At 38.0% G+C, this 20,454-nt stretch overlaps 1 pseudogene; it reads left to right on the top strand.

Moving 5' to 3' along the window:
* The first annotated feature begins 246 nt into the window (after window positions 1–246).
* On the top strand, window positions 247–19,370 carry LOC137072661 (NLR family CARD domain-containing protein 3-like; annotated as a pseudogene).
* The last annotated feature ends 1,084 nt before the right edge of the window (window positions 19,371–20,454 follow it).

The following is a 20,454-nucleotide window of genomic DNA, read 5'->3' as shown; positions in this document are numbered from 1 at the left end:
AAACATAATGATAGTTTGTTCCTGTCACATCTCGCGCACTTCCTTCCCCGCGGTTATTTTACCATCTTTAGACTTACTGCGCAGTAACAGGTAGTCATTTCACTCTCCGCTTCCGACGAAGTGATGTCTATGTACCCTTGTACCCTATGCAGTGCCCTTCGAGTTTTCTGAACACGTACGGACTGTAATTTCACTTAAGATGGCGGAGTACCCTATGAAGTTCACTTCGCAGAGCACCGACGGTCGAAAAGAGCACAGCTCGCCTCACCTTATGTGACCAGAAAACAAGAAGAGACGGAAGAGACGCGCAGATGTAAAACACAACACACATTTACTTCGGTCTATGGTGTGGTAAGTTCAGTTGTTTATCATTATATTATTGCAGGCTATAATATAAATACCCTGTCATGAAGGTGTCCCCCTTATAGAGGATTTCAAACAGGACGATATGCATGTGCAGATAACGGAAATTATCTCGGTTAAACGTATGTAAGTAAACCACTTTTGATATTTAGAAATGTAATTATATTATTCTAAAAATGTAGACTAAAAGCAAGTGAACATTTTGTTTTAAAAGTGGGTGGGACAGGAGTCTGAGTTTAATTTATCCACATGTTTTATGTGTTAGTTTCCCTTACGAAACAAAAATATATTGCAATATATTTGAAAATATCATGCAATATATTCACATATATGGGATTTAATATTTATATTTTCCAATATATTGCAATCTATTGAAAGCAGCAATCATTTGTATATTTTGCAATATATTGCATGAATATATAATATATTTTATAATACCATCAATATATTAATCCATATATTAAAATATATTTTAAGAAAATATATTGGTAAATATATTTTCCTTTCGTAAGGGATTCTCAATATGTTATTAGCTAGGGTAGGTACGAATGATCTAAAACACTTTTGTCCAAATTTGTTTAAACTTTATTTATATGTCAATACATAATTAAAATGTAAGTACTCTGAAAGAGAGAGTATAAAAATCAAGTGACTCTAGACTTTTTAATCAGCAATAAACACCGCTCATTATTTTCTTTCGGGACGTATCAAGTGATTGGCTTGGCCCGGCACCCTCTCTCGCTACCATGGCTGCCCCAATAGCTACAGGATCTGCCCACATGCGCACGGTACAAAACCTAGGAAGTAGTGATGGGAAGTTCGGTTCTTTTCCGGACAGTTAGTTTCAATGATCCGGTTAAAAAAAAAAAACGGATCTCCGGTTCTTTTATGTCTTTACGTAATGACGTGATTTCTATCATAGCAACAGATGAAAATACATTCAAGCACATCCATATAAAGTATTTGTAATCAAAACTTAGTATAGTAATAGTGATTATTGACATCATCATCATCTGGATACATTTTTTTCATTTATGTTTTGCAACAGCACTCAGTTCAGCCACTGTCGAGCAAACACTGATTTACGAAAAACACACGGATTAAATAAACTTACATTGACATAATACTTACACAAATCCTCAGTGTTCACCCGTGCTCATGTATTATCAGCATCAGCTGTCCCAGTCCGAGAGAAACAGTTCGGGTACGACGCTCTCCCGCATGCTCAGTATCTCAGCTCACCGGTTCTCAGAATCAAACATGTCCGAAAGATCGAACGTGTCCGATAGAAACGGTTCTCGATTCTGTACTGCGAAGTTGTACATAAAAGCTGTTCCTGAAAATATCATGCATTATTGATAAAACAAATAAATGTTTAATTTGACCGTTTTACAATCCATTGTTTCCAAACTTTACAATAATACAGTGATAAGACAGCTTTGTTATGATGTTTCCAAACGTGATTAGTTTTATACACTTAACCTGCATTTCGTTCCTCTGAACAAATAACACGCATGCGCAGCTCATCGGCTCATCGGTTCTCAGTATCGAACGTGTCCGACAGAAACGGTTTTTGATTCTGTACTGCTGATCCGAGGATCCGAGAACCACTACGTTCGGTTACACACACATGCTCAGTATCAGCTGCTCGTGAGTTCATCAGATCTCTCAGCAAAACATGTCTCACTTCAGCTAACGATTGGAGTTACAGCATCTACTTCAAGATATTAGTTTTATTTCTAGTCGGAGAGACTGTCACTCATGTCAGAAAGTTAATAACTTGTGGGATCAGCCCTGATTTGACACGCGAACCGTTTAGAACGATTCAGTTCAATTTGGTGAACTGGTCCGACCGGTTTCATCAGTTTGAAAAAATAATGAATCGCATCATTTTTTTTTTTGATTGAAAATAAAAACGGGTCCACCAAACCCGAACACCATACAAGGGTTAATTAATTTTAGTATAATTACTGAAGGTTAAAGTTCTCCGGCTTTACCTGAATCCCACCAGCCCACTTTATCTAGCCACTTTTGATATTGTATGATTTGATAAAACGTCTCGGTTACATATGTAACCCTTATTCCCTGAAGGAGGGAATAAAAATGTTGCGCCAGAACTGACCAACGAATTGGGGATCCCTTTGAAAGACAGATCCACTTTGAATGTAACTAAACGGGCCAAATTAGCATTCGGGATTTACATCTGACGCTCCACCCTGCAGCGCCAGTAGGTATAAATAAGGAGCGGATGCATCACATTTTTGGTTTTCGCTGAGGAGCCGATCCGGTGACCCGGTCGCTCAGCAGTGGTACAGCAACTGATAAATGCAGATGAAAACTGTTTTAATATATTATATATATATATATATATATATATATATATATATATATATATATATATATATATATATATATATATATATATATATATATATATAAATATATATATATATATAAATATATTGTTTTATTTGAACCCTTTATTGTTGTTTTTATTCCTTTTATTTAAATAATTTTATCTAAAGCACTTTTAATTAACAGTGATTGAAATGTGCTATATAAATAAACTTGCCTTGCCTTGCCTAAATCAGGTGAAAGAGAAGAACACACCTTCAAAATGCATCACTGTGAGGAGACGGAAGAAGGCCGGAAGGAGAATGACAAGCATGATGCAGGACCCAGCTGTGTGTCAATGAAGAGTGATCAGTCCATGCAAAACCCCATTACTTTCAACTCTGACCCCAGGTAAAGTTTGATACCCATGCATGCATCTGGCAGATGCTTTCAGAACAGTTTACAGTGCATTCAAGCAAGCCAGTAAAACAAATTAGAACAGCGGATTGATAGACAAACTTTAGATACAGTAGGTCCAACATTTTTAAAAGGATGAATAGGCTACAGTTATTTTCACAATAAATATTGTTGTAAAGCAGCTTTAAAACACCTAATTCAGCTGATCAGCTTGATAGTGTATTAAATAGGGAACATAAACTTGGAGGTGGGTGCAGGGCCGTTTCTAGCCTTTCTGGCACCCTAGGCGAGATTCATATGTTGCACCCCCTCCCCCCTTTTTTTTTTTTTAAACTACAACTTATTAAGTAAATATGACTTCCTTATTTCATGGGCATATTGTACATGCATTAATCGAATAATGTAGCTAGGTTTATTATCACTCAGATCACAGATGTTGGGGGGTTCAGGGGGCATGCTCCCCCGAGAAAATTTTGATTTCTATGATCTACATATGTGTATTTTAAGATGTTCTGAAGGCCAAAAAATTAGACAACAATAGCTTGAAAACCATGTCACTTGGCACCGCTGCGGATTGAAGAACACAGCGACACAAAGACTAAAAGACGGGACGAAGCCGTAGCCGAAGCCTCGCGCCAGTTTCATATGTTTTAAAGGTTAATCACATATTTTTTTAGGGGGGGCTGATGCATAAGTTCCTAAAAAAGGGCCTAGTGAGGCCCATGGTTATGACAGTATTAGCCTACTTGATCAATTTACACTAAACAGCTATCTCTGATGTAAAAAAAAAAAAATTATTCAAATGAACTGCTATAATGTTCTGCACCTGAAATGAGCATGGCGTGTGGTCCGTCCAGTACTAATATTCAGTGTAATGTTTTTCTCAACCTTATGATAGAGCGACCAGCTTAGTAGAGAACAAGTCCTACAAGTAACCAATAAGTAGGCTAACATACCTGTATATTTCGCTTTCTTTTTTTATATTTTCTCTTTTTTTCTTTTTACGATACTGAGCCCCTGATGGCTTTGACCTTTTCATGATGATGAAACTAAAGCACGCTGTAACGAGTAGAAATATAGTGTGGCCCCTTTAAGAGTTGCGCGCGCTCCCTGCAAACGAAGTCTGCATTTTGTGAATGTGCGCACTGAGTCTTGAGCTCCCATGTGTGGGGATTATTATGGGAGTTCAGCGGGGAATAAAGTGATGTTAATCGCCTCCGTGTTTACATCCACTCCAGTTACATTAAGTGAGCTATCCGCATTTTTCACTCGGACACAAGCGTTACAACGCCACGGATGACGACGTTCCCTGCCGCCCTCTACATGATCTCATTTCATTACAGCAGCGCCTCTATCACCATGGCGACTTCACTCCAATAATCGCAACTAATCATAATGCCTTGAAATAGCAAAAGTACGAAATATTAATAATAAAATATATATGAAATAACTAAAAAATCTTGTTGGGGCGGGGGCTCACTGGCGCCCCCCAGCTGTTGGCGCCCTAGGCGACCGCCTAGTTTGCCTATGCCTAGAAACGGCACTGGGTGGGTGCCAAGACCTGTAAGGACCTTAAAGGGGTGGTTGCATGCAATTTCACTTTTTTAACTTTAGTTAGTGTGTAATGTCGCTGCTTGAGCATAAACAGTATCTACAAAGTTACAGCGCTGAAAGTTCAATGCAAACGAAGATATTGTCTTTTAAAGTTATGGCAGTTTATAGCCTACAAGAACGGCCGGTTTGGACTACAACAAGCTTCTTCCTGGGTTGGTGACATCATAAACCCATGCAATTAACATAAACACTGCCCCCACGAACACACAACAAAGTGGGTGTGGCGTTTCCGGACAACCTGTGCTTGGCACTTCAGCCAATAGAAATACATGAAACTTTACATACATTTGGCCATCTAACCAATCTAAGACCATTGCGTTTTTCGGAGGGATGGGCTTCATAGAAGCAGGAAGCAAACAAGCCGTTTAGAGGACAGTGGAGACAGCGGTGTGGAATAAACGTAAAATATAAGAAAAATACGGCGTTTCAAAAAAAAGAAGAATTAAGATATGTTATACTGCGCTCCATAAAAAAAGTCGAAACCACCGCTTTAATGTATGCTTAAAGCAGCGCTTGGCAACTTTTGCTCTCGGGGTCCCCCTACAGTTTGGGAAAAAATAATGTCCTCAACTACTGTCGTAAACTCTGTCATCCTACAACAGGGGATGTCATCGCGCGTGACAACCCTGATAGCCCTGAGGTAGTGATGCTCGGGTCGTCTCATAACCTGCGGACCCCGTATGTCTATTTAATGGTCGCGGATGCGGGGCGGGTTGTACAAATATATACAGTGGTGCGGGGCGGGCCAAATAACTTCATAAAAGCGTCCCACGGGTTGGTGCAGCGCTAACAGTTACCCTGAACACTGCAGGAGGAGTTCACATGCAGGTGTTCTTCTGGCGGCGCGTGTGAAATGTCTTCATCCCAGGTACAGTCAGTGGCATATGCTTCAGCATGTCATATGAATATAATTTCATGGGTTTTATTTTTTTCAATCGCCAAATAATCACGATGCTCACGTTTACAAGCCAGTGTCATTATAGTAGTCTATTGGTTAGCGTTTTACAGAATCTATAAGATACTTCAGTTCAATGTTTGAGTGGTAGCTCACCGTAACAAGCAGGGCCGCATCGGTCGGGCACGCCTCCTTCAGCTCACGCCAACGAGCAAACGCTGGTCCAGTGTTGATCCTCGTCCTGCCTTTAATCCCATCACTTTTTCGTTTCCTCTTATTGCTTTCCTCCAACAAAACCTTTTCTTTCTTATTTGTCTCTGCTGCTTCGGACATGACTATATTATCCGATGAACAAAGTTGGGCTCGCACGTCCGAATTTAAGGAAGTGTGTGTGTTGGTGGAAGTGACGTATATGCCGTAAAGAAGTCGAATTTTGTAGTTCTTTTTGTTCTCGGGCTACTACCCAAAACCCGAAGTTTAAAAGTACGATTAAAAACGATACAGACCCCATCAGGCTATGGCAGACGTGTCATTCAACCTATTGTAAGTGGATGTCTCATCACAAGAGTCTTGAAAATATATTATCAAGGTTGAAAAGTTACCTAGTGCTGATTTAATGTCTCCAGTGAATAGACAATTTCAATTGTGGCAAGTAAAAAAACTCTGTAAGATTTGGTATCAAGATTGATTTAGCTTTTTGTGCTGTTGTTAGAAATATATTACACAAGGTGTTGTGTATATACTGTACTGTATATGTTTTTTTTTCTTCTTCTAATGGATGAAATGAGCTCATGCAACTTAAGCCGGGTGCACACTGTGCGATTTTGCCCACGATTTGGCCGTCTTAGACAAATTTAGCAAATCCTAAAAGATTCCTCTGATCCTAGGCTAAAATCTGACGTCTTTGGTTGTTAGTTTGACGTGTTCACCGGCAGCCGATTAATGAGCGCTGCGATCAAATTTAACCTCAGACGAAATTCTGGCAGTGTCAGAAGATTTGGCACACAATCCTGCAGTGTGACTTCTCCTACGACGGCCGCCAAATATCTCCGTTTTTCAAGACAAACTATGACCAAAACGAGTACTAGAGATTTCTTTGTAGCCAGCATTTCAGTCCCGCGTGTAATGCAGCTCACCGTCACCGAACGCGTCATTCATTGATGATATAAAACTCCGGACGAGTTTTCTTGTGCGTCCGTTTTTAGCGCGCCTTCTCTATCGTGCAGTCTGACGTTAATGCCAACTGAGATCTTACAGTGTGACATGGCTTACATTGGGGATCATGTTCATACAGTCTGACAAGGGGCATTCGCAAAGGATTTTGAAAAATCGCACAGTGTGCAGGACCCATTACTTATTAACATGAAAGAGGATGAAAAGCAGCAGACATTCCCAGTCTGTCTTGTGGCTTTTTAAACACATTTGACCTCATGAGAATCTACACTACGAAAGTGATCCGGCAAACCTAGTAGACAAAACCTAGTAGACAAACCTTAAAACATTTTCAACCCTGTTTACACGTATAGTTAGCAGTGTCCAACAATAATCAGAACAAAAACATGAAACAGGGCCTAAATCATTTAGGGGGTGGAGGGAAAAAAGCGTTGAGAGGAACCAGATTCACAGCTTAGGCAGCCTGCCCTCATTTGGCCTTACAATGAATGTGCATCTAGTCAGTTACTCAATGTGGGAGCAAGTATTTCACAGTTAGGAAAATAATTTAATTGCTAGGATAGTAATTAGAATTAAATAATTTAACAATAAGAAACCAGAATAAGACACAATAACCACAATACGAATTAAAAAATGTTAAATAAACAAAATCAATTGCTCAAAGATTAATCTAAGAGTGATATATGCATACCTGATTACAGTATGTGAGTGTTTCTGTGTGCAAAGACTCAGGAGAAAAATAATATATTATGATGAATAATATATTATATATTATTATTATGATGAATAATATAGTATGTTGATCACTCACCAATTAGAGGTGAGTGATCAACATTCAGTTTCACGGAGTGATTTGTCCCCGAAGGGAAATTTATGAGTCCAAAACAAATTTCCCTTCGGGGACAATAAAGTATATCTTATCTTATTATATCTTATCTTATTATTTTATTTCACACGCTAATGATATACATCACACTAAAGTCATTTATGTTGTTATTCTGACAAAAAGGGCATTATATAATAAACACAGAAAGGTAAAACACAGAAAGGAAAAGTACTTCACCTTGTTTGATTTTTATTTTATTTGATAAATTATTTATTTGGTAAACTATATTGATAAACTTTTAGATTAACTGCTCCCAACTGATATAAAAAAATTTAAAAAATAAAAAAATTATATATATATATATATATATATATATATATATATATATATATATATATATTTTTTTTTTTTTTTACTTCATCAATCATTTTTTAATATCTAAATATTTTTATTGAACTATTTTATTCAAAATAAATTACATTTACTTTATTTTAACTTTATATATTAGTACAAACAGTTATATTGTTTTAAAGTGTTCCCTTATGCTACATTTTTAAGGGAAAGCAGCAGATAGGGTTGCCAGAGTTTTAATTGGCAACCATTCATCAGTAGCTTTAATCAAGAGAGGGAAGAGTTCAGAATTGACTAGAATGAGAGAAGCAGTAAACAAACTGAACAGAAGCTACTGTAGTGTTGACTAAGTAAATTATATACACCTTGTTGTAACTGCATCATTATTTTACTCCGTCACTCACCTTTTTTTATTGGACTCACTGCGCGTGTACCGTCTTTTGCATCATCAATTTGAGTGTCAACACTGTCCATCAATGGAATATTTAATCAGCTGGTTCGGATTTGGCTGATCATTCAGAGTTCAAAATATAATGCATGCTGTTGCAATCTCAATATTTTGTAATTTGCATCAGATACAGGTAGGGATGAAACTAAATGAAAATTCCATATGACGATTATAGGGGCCCAAATTATCACGGTTATCAGCATTATTATGGTTTTGTTCAAATGAGATGAAAGAGTACAAAAAGAACAGATGCACACACTGAAACCATTTCAACAAGTTTTATCTTTGAAAATCAACAAACAACAAATAAAACTAGCAGCTCTATGCATTTTAAGGAAGACCGGGATTTCCTTCCTTATATTGACCGCTGTCAACAGCAACGCACAGCGCACATCTTGATATCACTCTCATTTAATTCAAATGCAACTTGCATCTTGCCTCTCGGTTTTTAATTGTATTTAAAATTAAATCAGAGGATTTTTCTATTAATACTACTATAATTATTAATATAACTTATTGTGATCGTCTTGTCTGGACGATTGTTATGTACACTTAACAAAATGGATTATAAACAGGTAAGATTTAAAAGCTTAATCGCAATCTTAATCCTAATATGCATTTGCATATTCAGGCATTTCCGGTTGCTATCAACCTTTACATTTAAGTTGAAAGTACATTTACCCTCTTTAGATTATATTAATGTGTGACCTTTTTAATGCTTACATTTTGTTGATGTTGTGTCTTTTGTATGTTCAGATATGTAGCATCCTTTACATCCTGCTATCAGACTCAAATCAGGCCGGACAAAACTGAAGTGGTCCTGCAGACACACACACTAGAGACTGGAGAACTGCAGAGAGTCAAAGACCAGTTCAAAACCAGCATGAAGAACAAGTATGCAACATTATTTGAGGGAACCAAACTCCTAAAGAATGAAACCATCCTAAACAGAATGTACACACAACTCTACATCATCGAGGGAGAGAGAAAAGGAGTGAATGAAGAACATGAGGTTTTACAGATGGAGAAAATAGCCAGAACACAACACTCACAAGACACTCCAATCGACTGTAATGACATCTTTAAAGCCTCGCCTGAACCGGGATGTGAGGAGAAAGACCAAATCAAGACTGTTCTTACTAAAGGCATCGCTGGAATCGGAAAAACCGTCTCTGTGCAGAAGTTCATTTTGGACTGGGCCGAGGGAAAAGCCAATCATGATGTAGATTTCATGTTTGTACTTCCATTTCGAGAGCTGAACTTAATCAGAGATCATCAGTACAGTCTTCACAGACTTCTGCTGGACTTTCATCCTGAACTTCAAGATCTGGGCTCAATGATTTATGAGGAATGTAAAGTTTTGTTCATCTTTGATGGTCTGGATGAAAGCAGAATCACACTGATGTTTTCAGACACTCAGAAAGTTTCTAATGTGACTGAGACTTCATCAGTTGGTGTGTTGATGTCAAACCTCATGAAAGGATAACTGCTTCCCTCGGCTCTCATCTGGATCACCTCCAGACCAGCAGCAGCCAATCAGATCCCCTCCAAATATATCAAACGTCTGACAGAGCTTCAGGGATTCAATGAGCCTCAGAAAAAGGAATATTTCAGGAAGAGAATCAGTTGTGATCATCAAGCCAGCAGAATCATCTCACACATCAGAAGTGCAAGAAGCCTCCACATCATGTGCCACATACCCGTCTTCTGCTGGATCTCATCCACTGTGCTTCAAAAGTTCCTGAAAGAAGATCTGAGTGAAGAGATCCCTCAAACTTTGACTGAAATGTACATCCACTTCTTGCTGATTCAGATCAACATGAGGAATCAGAAGTATGAAGAGAGAGATCGAGAGAAACTCCTGCAGTCCAACAGAGAAGTGATTGTGAAACTTGCTGAAGTGGCTTTCAAACAGCTGATAAAGGGCAATGTGATGTTCTATGAGGAGGACCTAAGAGAGAGCGGCATAGACGTCACTGACGCCGCAGTGTATTCTGAGATTTGCAATGAGATCTTCAAGGTGGAATCTGTGATTCATCAGAGGAAAGTTTACAGCTTCATTCATCTGAGCGTCCAGGAGTTTCTTGCTGCTTTATATGCATTTTATCATTATGTTATCAAACATATTGACACATTGCATTTGTGTCATGTCATGCATAATCTGCATAGGGATGCAATTGATAAAGCTCTTGCAAGTGAAACTGGACACCTGGATCTGTTCCTGCGCTTCCTGCTGGGCGTCTCATTGGAGTCCAATCAGAGACTCTTACAGGATCTACTGACACACACAGAGAACAGCTCAGAGAGCATCAGGAGAACCACACAGTACATTAAAGAGAAGATCAAAGATGGACATGAACTCTCCACTGGAAGATCCATCAATCTGTTCCTCTGTCTGCAGGAAGTCAAAGATCAGACTCTGTCCAGAGAGATTCAGGAGTTTGTGAAATCAGACAAATACTCAGAGAAGAAACTCTCTCCTGCTTACTGCTCAACAATCGCCTACATGCTTCAGATGTCAAAGGAGGTGCTGGATGAGCTGGACCTCAAGAAATACAACACATCAGATGAGGGGAGAAGAAGACTGATACCAGCTGTGATCAACTGCAGGAAAGCTTGGTGAGTGATTCATCCATGAGTTTCAATACAGAGTCTTTTCTAAATGGAATTACAGTTTCTGTTGTTAAATAATTTACCTTCAGTATAATTTGCTCATTTTTAGAATTCCCTTTTTTTTCTACAATGAAGCTGATGTTATTGAAATATCAGTTTTAGAAAGAGCTTGCAAATTGAATTATTTTGTGTTTTGCTCTCTTTCAGTCTTACTAACTGTAATCCCACTGCTCAGCATTGTGAAATTGTGGCAGCAGCTCTTCATTCCTCAAACTCTGTCCTGAGAGAGCTGGACCTGAGTAACAATGACCTGCAAGATTCAGGAGTGAAGCTGCTCTCTGATGGACTGAAGAGTCCAAACTGTCTGCTGGAGATACTAAGGTATATAAGATTTGATCTTAGATATTTTGGCTGCCCAGTACTTTTTAATTAGGGGTATGTTATATGGACAAAAAAAAAAATGTTTTATCAATATTACGTTTTTGTAGGTTGTCCGGCTGTATGGTGAAAGAGGAAGGCTGTGGTTATGTGTCTTCAGCTCTAAGTTCAAACCCCTCACACCTGAGAGAGCTGGATCTGAGCTACAATCACCCAGGACAGTCAGGAGTCAAGCTGCTCTCAGACAAACTGAATGATCCTAACTACTCACTGCAGATACTCAAGTATGTTTAGGAGTTATGACTAATATGTGATTTGGTCCCCTAAGAAGGATCTTTTATTAAGAATTGCTTGTGAAATATTTTTATGGTCTCATTACTTTTTATCTGGCTGTAATACAGCAACATCCACAAATCTCACAAAAGTATTGAATAGTGGTTAATTTTGAGACTGTTACTTTAATACCAAATTCTTTTGAAAAAAAAAAACTTAAAAAAAAAACAAATTACTACAACCAATTTATTTTTAAGTTCTACTAGGATTTGAGAGAGTCAAGTGTTAAATGATTAAATGCTATCACAATTTGCAGTACTTATTTAACAATTTTTAGTACTTTTGGTCTCTTATTCGCAATGTTTGTAATGTTTTATTATGTTAAACCAGGGGCTATATTCACAAAACCTTAAGGGTAATAGTTCCATCTAATACAGAAATTGACGTGCAACTCTTTTTTTTAAACAATTTGTAAAAATCTTACCGCATATCATTTATGTTTTTGTCCCTGCATAGTTTGGAACATGGAGGATATTTCAGTATCACGCCAGGCCTGAGAAAATGTAGGTTTTCTCATACACACACACACACACACACACACACACACACACACACACACACACACACACACACACACACACACACACACACATACACATGTCGTGTTTCCATGTTTTATGGGGACTTTCCATAGGCGTAATGGATTTCATACTGTACAAACTGTACATCCTATCCCCCTACACTGCCCCTGCCCCTAAACCTACCCATCACAGGAAACATTCTGCATTTTTACTTTCTCAAAAAAACTTCTTCTGTGTGATTTATAAGATGTTTTCCTCATGGGGACCTAAAAATGTCCCCACAAGGACAAGGATTTTGGATATTGCCATCTTTGTGATGTAGGACCTGGAACGTAGGGATTACCAGGTCTCACACACACACACACACACACACACACACACACACACACACACACACACACACACACACACACACACACACACACACACACACACACACACACACACACTCACACACAAACTTGTAGGGCTGGGTAAAAAAAAAATCTCGATTTTAATTGATTCTCATTTTGAAGAACCATTATTAATCCCAAGATTCGGATCTCTCAGTCTATGATGTTTTCAGTAGATGTATGAACAAACCTTTGTTGTGGTCCTTCATTTAATAAATAAAAATAAGCTTTGTTACTTCTGATGTAACAATTTCTGTCAATTCTATTATGAAATTCAAAGCAAAGCAAAGCAAAGAGGCAGCGCTAGGTGAACACATCTTTTCCGCTTTATTACCGGTTAAAACACAAAATAAACATAGATGAACATCGGAACATATATTGAAAGATACAGTGCAACTTACCGAAAACCGTGTAATCGTTCAATCAGTGATTCAACTGCAAAAAGACGTCCATAAAATGTCACACAATGTTACATTTACCTTAGAAAAGTCATTCAATGTCCAAAAACTAGCTAGTCAGCTAGAAAAATGAACTTATTATTTACACAATATTGTATATTCATTGAATTTCTACTTAATCTGTTCTTTAATAGTTATTTAATGTATGATTGAATTGCGTACAAACATGATTGTGTAATATTAAAATATATTATTATAACGTTATTATTATTATAAACTTATTTTGTGTAATTTAAATGTAAGTAGCCTACAAATTAGTTAACCCTTTAGGCACCAGAGGTTTTTTCCTAAACATTACCATATAATTTGCATATTTTGAGGTCATATAGTGTGGCAATCTTGGATTATCAAATTTTCATAAAAAGTCTGTTTAAATGATAAAATGTAGCACTTCTTTCCCCACAAAATGTCCCTCACCTTCTGTGTGCTATATTGCACAATACTGAATGTTCAGGTAAATAGTAAATAGCAAACAAACTGTGTAAATCATTACTAATAAATGGTCAAAACAAACCGAATGCATGTAACGGTTTGCCTTTTGCTGTAGAGATTTTCCATTTACTACATACAGTAGACACTCTGATTCCATATATGGGGCACATATATATTATATATTATGCATAAAAGCCCCTGCCCCGTGTGACACCGCATCTGCTCCTGCTACTAGCAGTGCGTCCAGATCTGCCTTGAGCATACACCGGGTGTGCACAGCTCAGACCACTGTCACTGTCATTGTGACTCCCCATCCTGCCTCCACGTTGCCCCCTAACTGTCCTGTGAATACTTCGACCTCGTCTAACATTCCCTATTCGTTCCCTATTGAACTGCCGGTATTTTATGTGTGTGTGCCTAACTTTGCCGTGGTTCACACGAACACTGTGAGAAATACGGATTTGGCAGTGCTCTTGTTAAGAAAAGTAACCTGTGTATTAGTTTTAGCCGATTGTTATGTATTTAGTTCAATAAAATACATTTACTGTAAGTGGTGATGGGTTTAATGATTTACCTCAGATATGAGTGAGAGTGAGCTTGCAGTGTATTCATGCTCAGACTGCAGAGAATGTGCTCAGTGTAAAAACGCACTTTTCTTTCGACCTGGAGTCTAATAAAAGTTAGACAGAAAATATGGTAGCAATAACTGCATCTTTGGTTTAGAATAGATATATTAAAGGAACTGTATGTAAGAAATATATTTCAATGAATCATAAAATGGCCCTGATATGTCACTAGACATTAAGAAATCATCGCAGAAACAGACATTAAGAAAAACATCGGTGATGTTTAGGCCTGAAGCTCCGCCCTCCACCTATCAACCAATCACGAAGTCAGTAGTGTTTCTGCATCCGGGTTGCCAGATCTGCTCTAGTTAACACAGCTGCAGATCTACAAATGTTCCTGCTGATCCTGCGGCCAATCTGACAACCTCGAGTCAGGGGAAGGGGGATAGTGATTGCAGCACCAGTTTTGGCTACAATCTTATGTACACTTCCTTTAATCTTACCCATTTTCTTTCCCTACTGCATCCTTTACGTCTGTGGCTTATCTCAATTTCCAACTACGGGCCACACCATGGATCAAACAGAAAATGTGCGCTGCATTAATCGCGCGTTAATACATTTAGTGGCTTGTCAACATATGTGTGCGTTTACTCGTGGTTTATGAGGACATGATTGGATTCATAGACTAGTGTATGTGACTAAACCTTAGCATTCGCAAGCAAAACTGTCTAGGTTTATGTTTGGGTGGTTTTACAATAAACAAACTGACACCTATAGTGGTCAGCTAAACAAATGTATTTAAACACACACCATACATTGCATGCTTCATTGATAAATTAACTAAATGATTGTGTTGTTTACTGATGTTTACTTGCACGACGATAGCCAACAACATAGACATTTGAAGCAGTTTTACTCATTGCCTGCTTCCAAAGCAGGACCGTTATCCTTTATCTCTGGGACCGCTCCATCAAAAACACACTTCTTTGGTAACATTGTTGATTTGGTGAAGTCCTGTGACAGCAGTGAGTGCAGCGTTTATGGGCGTTGTGCATCTGCTCTCTCACTCTCTGGTCGTTTGCACGTGCACCCTTCCGGGAGAAGAGCCATACGGCCCATACAAGGACACTCCGCTCTGTACAAGGACACTCCGCTCTGTCGACGTCAAGCAGACCCAAATTTAAAAAAACTTTCCGAAACTTGTGAGAAACCAGAAGGAGTATTTTTGACACAGAAATACTCCATCAAAAACTTCCAACTTATTTTTTGAAACTCTGTCTATGTTTAGGATGGGAATCCAAGTCTTTAACAGTGTAAAAAGCTCAGTATGCATGAAACATACTGTCATAGCCGATATGAAAGTATGCCGGTTCATATAGTCATAAGGTCTGCATAGCCGGTAGGGGCGGCAGTGGCTCAGTGGTTCATTTAGATTGTCTACAAACCAGAAGGTTGGTGGTTTAATCCCCGGTTCCACCTGACCAAGTGTCGAAGTGTCCATGAGCAAGACACCTAACCTCAGCTGCTCCCGACGAGCTGGATGGCGCCTTACATGGCTGACATCGCCGTCGGTGTATGAATGGGTGAATGTGAGGCAAGAATGTAAAGCACTTTGGATAAAAGCGCTATATAAATGCAGTCCATTTCCATTTACCAAACAGCATTTCACCCCCCCCCCCCCCCTTAAAATTGTCTCCAAATGTCTTTACTAATTTTTGCAGTTGGTCTGCTGCTAGCTCCCTTGTTTGTTTCTGTTGTGCTTGGCCCCCAAATATAACTGAAAGAAAACTGCTTGCAGCTATATTTTGTATTTGTAACATTTAATATAATAGTGATGTGTGCCCCCCCCCCCCATTTATTGTACCTGATAGGCCCCGGTTGAAATCAAATCAATTTGCCACCTTGTGAATCGAAAATGAATCTTTACATGTGTGTCAATGCACAGCTCTACACACTCTATTCCTTCCGTTATGAGGCAAAAAATGTTATACACTGTATAGACTGTATTTGTGTCATGACAACTTTCTGAGTGTTTGCCATAGTAATGGATATGACAGTGTAGATACAGTATGTTTGGTCTTAGCAGAATAGATCTGCTATGATGCTACTGCTGCTGCTGTTGTTGTTATTACTATGGCCTATGCCAATACACTGCTGTATGTAAGACATAATGATTTTTTAACTTTTGAACACACACACACACCTGTATATATACAATGTATATATATTTAGCAATGTCATATTGTCATTGATTTTCTAATCTCTCTTTTTATGTTCAGATGTCTGTGTTCTGACACTGGATCCAAACACAGCACACACTCAGCTCATTCTGTCTGAGGAGAACAGGAAGGCAACATGTGTGAAAGATCATCAGTCATATCCTGGTCATCCAGAGAGATTTAAGCACCAGGAGCAGGTTCTGTGTCGAGAGAGTCTGACGGGACGCTGTTACTGGGAGGTTAGATGGAGTGGCTCGGGTCATGTGGCAGTGGCATATAAAGGAATCAGCAGGAAATGTGGGATTGACTGTTGGTTTGGACTCAATGAAAAGTCCTGGAGTATGTACTGTTCTGATATGAATTACACGGTCTGGTTCAATAATATCAGCACTGATGTATCTGGCCCTTCAGCTCGCTCTAATAGATTAGGAGTGTATGTAGACGTGCCAGCCGGCACTCTGTCCTTCTTTAGCGTCTCTGACACACACACACTCACACACATACACACATTCAACACCACATTCACTGAACCCCTCTATGCTGGATTTGGGGTTTATCCTGAATCTTCAGTGTCTCTGTGTCAGATTCAGCAAGAGGAGCCAGAAATACACATTTCCACTTAAGAGAAAAAAGAAAAATTATGAAACGTAATTGCAATTTTATGTTTTGTCATTGCAATTTTCTCACAATTGTCAATTAAGTGTCACAATTGTAAGAAATAGAGCTGCAAATGTGAGCTATAGTCACTTTGTGGAAAACCAAGTCAGATTGTAATATATATTTATAGTGTGAGATATAAAGTTGCAGTTATGAGAAATTACCACATCAAGGTTCCCCTTCAATGAGATATGCAGTTCAACTTCTACAAGAGCAAATAAGAGATTGGATTGATAAGATTTTCTGTCATATTGCTATGTAACCTGCAGAAGTTAGTTTCTTCTGGAAGATTTCGTGAACTCCAGCAATATAAGTCACATTTGGCATTGTGATCTGGTTACACTAGATTGATAGTTAATGTTTTATTAGTTCTTCATTACATTACATCCTGATTTTTGTCTGCCCTTTTCTGAATAGTTTGAGTGGGGTGACTACATGTCACAGGTATCATCTGTTATTGTGTGTGAGACAGTGGAGACTTCAGCGGGTCAAATGTGTTGCTTGGTGAAGAAAGCCAACTGCTTCATGTGGGAAGATCTAAATGAAACTCCAGGTCGTATTCTTCTAAAAAATGATAGCATTTTATTTTACAGACCGGCTGTGTATGTATATATGATGTACTTATTATAGTAATTATGATAACTGGGTACTAACTGGATACTAATCCTGGACCCACTTTATATTAGGTGGCCTTAACTACTATATACTAACAATGTAATTAATCATTTGATATAATGCACTTATTGTGTACATACATGTTTTTGCATTGTACTTACATTTTCAAAATTACCTGCATGTAATTACATCTGTAATAAATTTATGTAGTTACATTTGTAATTTCACAGTTGGCACTTCCCTTACACCTAACTCTACCCTTAAACTGACCCATGTCACCACCCCTGTCCCTAGCTCTACCTGTATCCCGCACCTCAATATCAGCAAAAGTGCTTTGCAATATAATATGAACATTATAAGTTAATTGTACTTACTTTTTGATGCAAGTACATAGTAGTTAAGGCCACCTAATATAAAGTGGGGCCCTAATCCTGAACCTAAACCTAACCTTTGCCCATGTACAAGTACACTGTAACTGCACGTACTGTAAAATAAGGTACAACCAAAATAACTGATAATTGTTCACTAATAAGATACAGAAGAGGGTCAAGTCCACTTTATTTATATAGCGCTTTTACAATCACAATTGTGTCAAAGCAGCTTCACAGTGTCAAACAGGATAATATTGCAACAAAATTAGATTTGCCTGTACAGTCGTACTGGAGAAAACAGTGATGTTATCAGCTTATTTTAATTTATCATAGAGCGACAATGTGGGCAGATCAGTATTATAGTTTATAGAATTTAATAAGACCTAATTAATTAATTCTATTTGTATATTTAGTTAAATAACTTATAATTCATAATGTTAGAGTGCCCAACTGAGCAAGCCAAGCCAAAGGCGACCAAAGGAACCGGAACTCCATCAGGGCATGATGGAGAAAAATAAACCTTGGGAGAAACCAGACTCAGTCGGGGTGCCAGTTCTCCTCCGGCCTATTATTAAACAGTGTATGATTATAATTCTGGCAGCCTTACAGGTCAGAAATCATATTAGATCAGAATATTCGAAATTTCTGGGTATCATGCAAGAGACGGTCTTATTGAGGATGGCACGTCGATTACACAAGAGTATGAATACATGAAAGATCAAAGTCGTTGCGCTGGAGACAAGTTTATTATCTCACAGTGAGTAAGAGAATCATGCCAAAACTGTAAGCGCAGCTAAAAGAAAGACAGAACTGTACAAATCGTTTTATTTCAGGAACTTTTGCCCTACATATACAAGACGTAATTTGGATATTATGTTGCTTTTACACAAAGGTTGTTTTTTTGTGATCAATTTGTTTTGCTGTTCCTGATTCTGCAAATCGATGTTCACAGGCTTGCAATACTTTTGCCGGACAAAAACAAACATCAAAAGAGTAAGCGTGGAAAAAAAGAACACAGAAGAATACAGGTCATATTTATTTTGCTTTAGCATTAAGGTGCAGTTTGACAATACATGAATAAGACGATTTACACATTTCCACAGCGGTTCTTGCACGTCACATCTGTTCTGTGTCTGACACGCTGTGGGACTTTTATGTTGAAGTTATCTGTGCATTGGTTTCTGTGTCCTGCTTCCTGTCTGTGGGGTTTTGTAGTTCTTGTAGTTTTTATGTTGATTAGTTTCCCATGTGTTTCCCATTCACCTCTCCCCTTGTTATCTTGTTAGCCTTGTTCCCTTGTGTGTATTTATACCCCTGTGATTCAGTTCTTTGTCAGTCGTTGTTTTATGTCATGTTTAATGTCATGCAGGTTTTCTCTGTAACCCGAGTTTTCTTCTTTTGTGTTTTTTCAGTGTTATTTTGATCCTGTTTTTTTGTTTGTTTATGTTCATTAAAATCTTTGAACCATGACAGCACATCCTAATTTAATAAAAAATATACAGCATTGTTTAATGTGTCTTTGTTCTTTTTTTTATTATTTTAATTAATATTTATTATAATGCATTTATTTATGCTACTGCTTCTAATGTGTTTATTTATTCTTGTTTTATTACTGACTATTGCAACAAGTTACCTTATAACAACACAAATACATTGCGTGAGCAAACATTGCTTATTTCTCTGGACTTAAACATTCTTGGAATCATCTGGGATAATCAAAATACCCGGTAGGACAAAGTCATTGTTATGCAAGTCACAAGTAAGTCTCAAGTCTTTGCGCTCGAGTCCCGAATCAAGTCGAGTCAAAGATGAGGCAAGTCTCGAGTCGAGTCCAAAGTCCTACCATTTTAGTTTCCAGTCATTTCAAGTCCTCTTACCACAGAAATAATTATACAAATCATGTATGTCTGTAAGATTTGTATTTATTTGAACCTCTTTTATAAAATTAAATTTTCACAAAAATCCTTGTATTTCAACAGAATATTGCACTAGAACAATGCACAGCAGCTTCAGTCCTGTATTGTACTGACCTCATATTGCAAAACAGTTCCACTTTCAAATAGACATGGGTCATTTTAGCCCAAACTTAGGGCCATTATGGGCCACATATTAATTTGGTTTATTTTAATTATTTAATTTATTTAGTTATTTTATTTTGCTATACTTTTAATGCCAGCTTGTCATGGCCCCCATAGAGTCCCCTTGCGGCACCTAGGAGTCCCCGTCCCCACTTTAAAACCTCTGCTATAAAGCATTGGACTTCAGTTTCTTGAGGGAAAGGGCTTTCTTATGACTTTTGAAGCATTGAAAATATTATAAAAATGTATTATCGGATACTGTAGTGTATAATAGACAATGAATATTAACACAACAACATTGATATGAGTAAAGAGTAGTTTCAAATACAACATGTGAGGCTATAGGGATTTTCTGACATCTGTTTAATATTCTTCTCTGTTACAGGTATGAAGAAAACCT

The sequence above is a fragment of the Pseudorasbora parva genome, chromosome 4 (genome assembly GCF_024679245.1).
Source record: "Pseudorasbora parva isolate DD20220531a chromosome 4, ASM2467924v1, whole genome shotgun sequence".
Classification (NCBI taxonomy): Eukaryota; Metazoa; Chordata; class Actinopteri; order Cypriniformes; family Gobionidae; genus Pseudorasbora; species Pseudorasbora parva.
The sequence above is the reverse complement of the archived record's forward strand: the minus strand, read 5'-3'. Positions and strand labels throughout refer to the sequence as shown.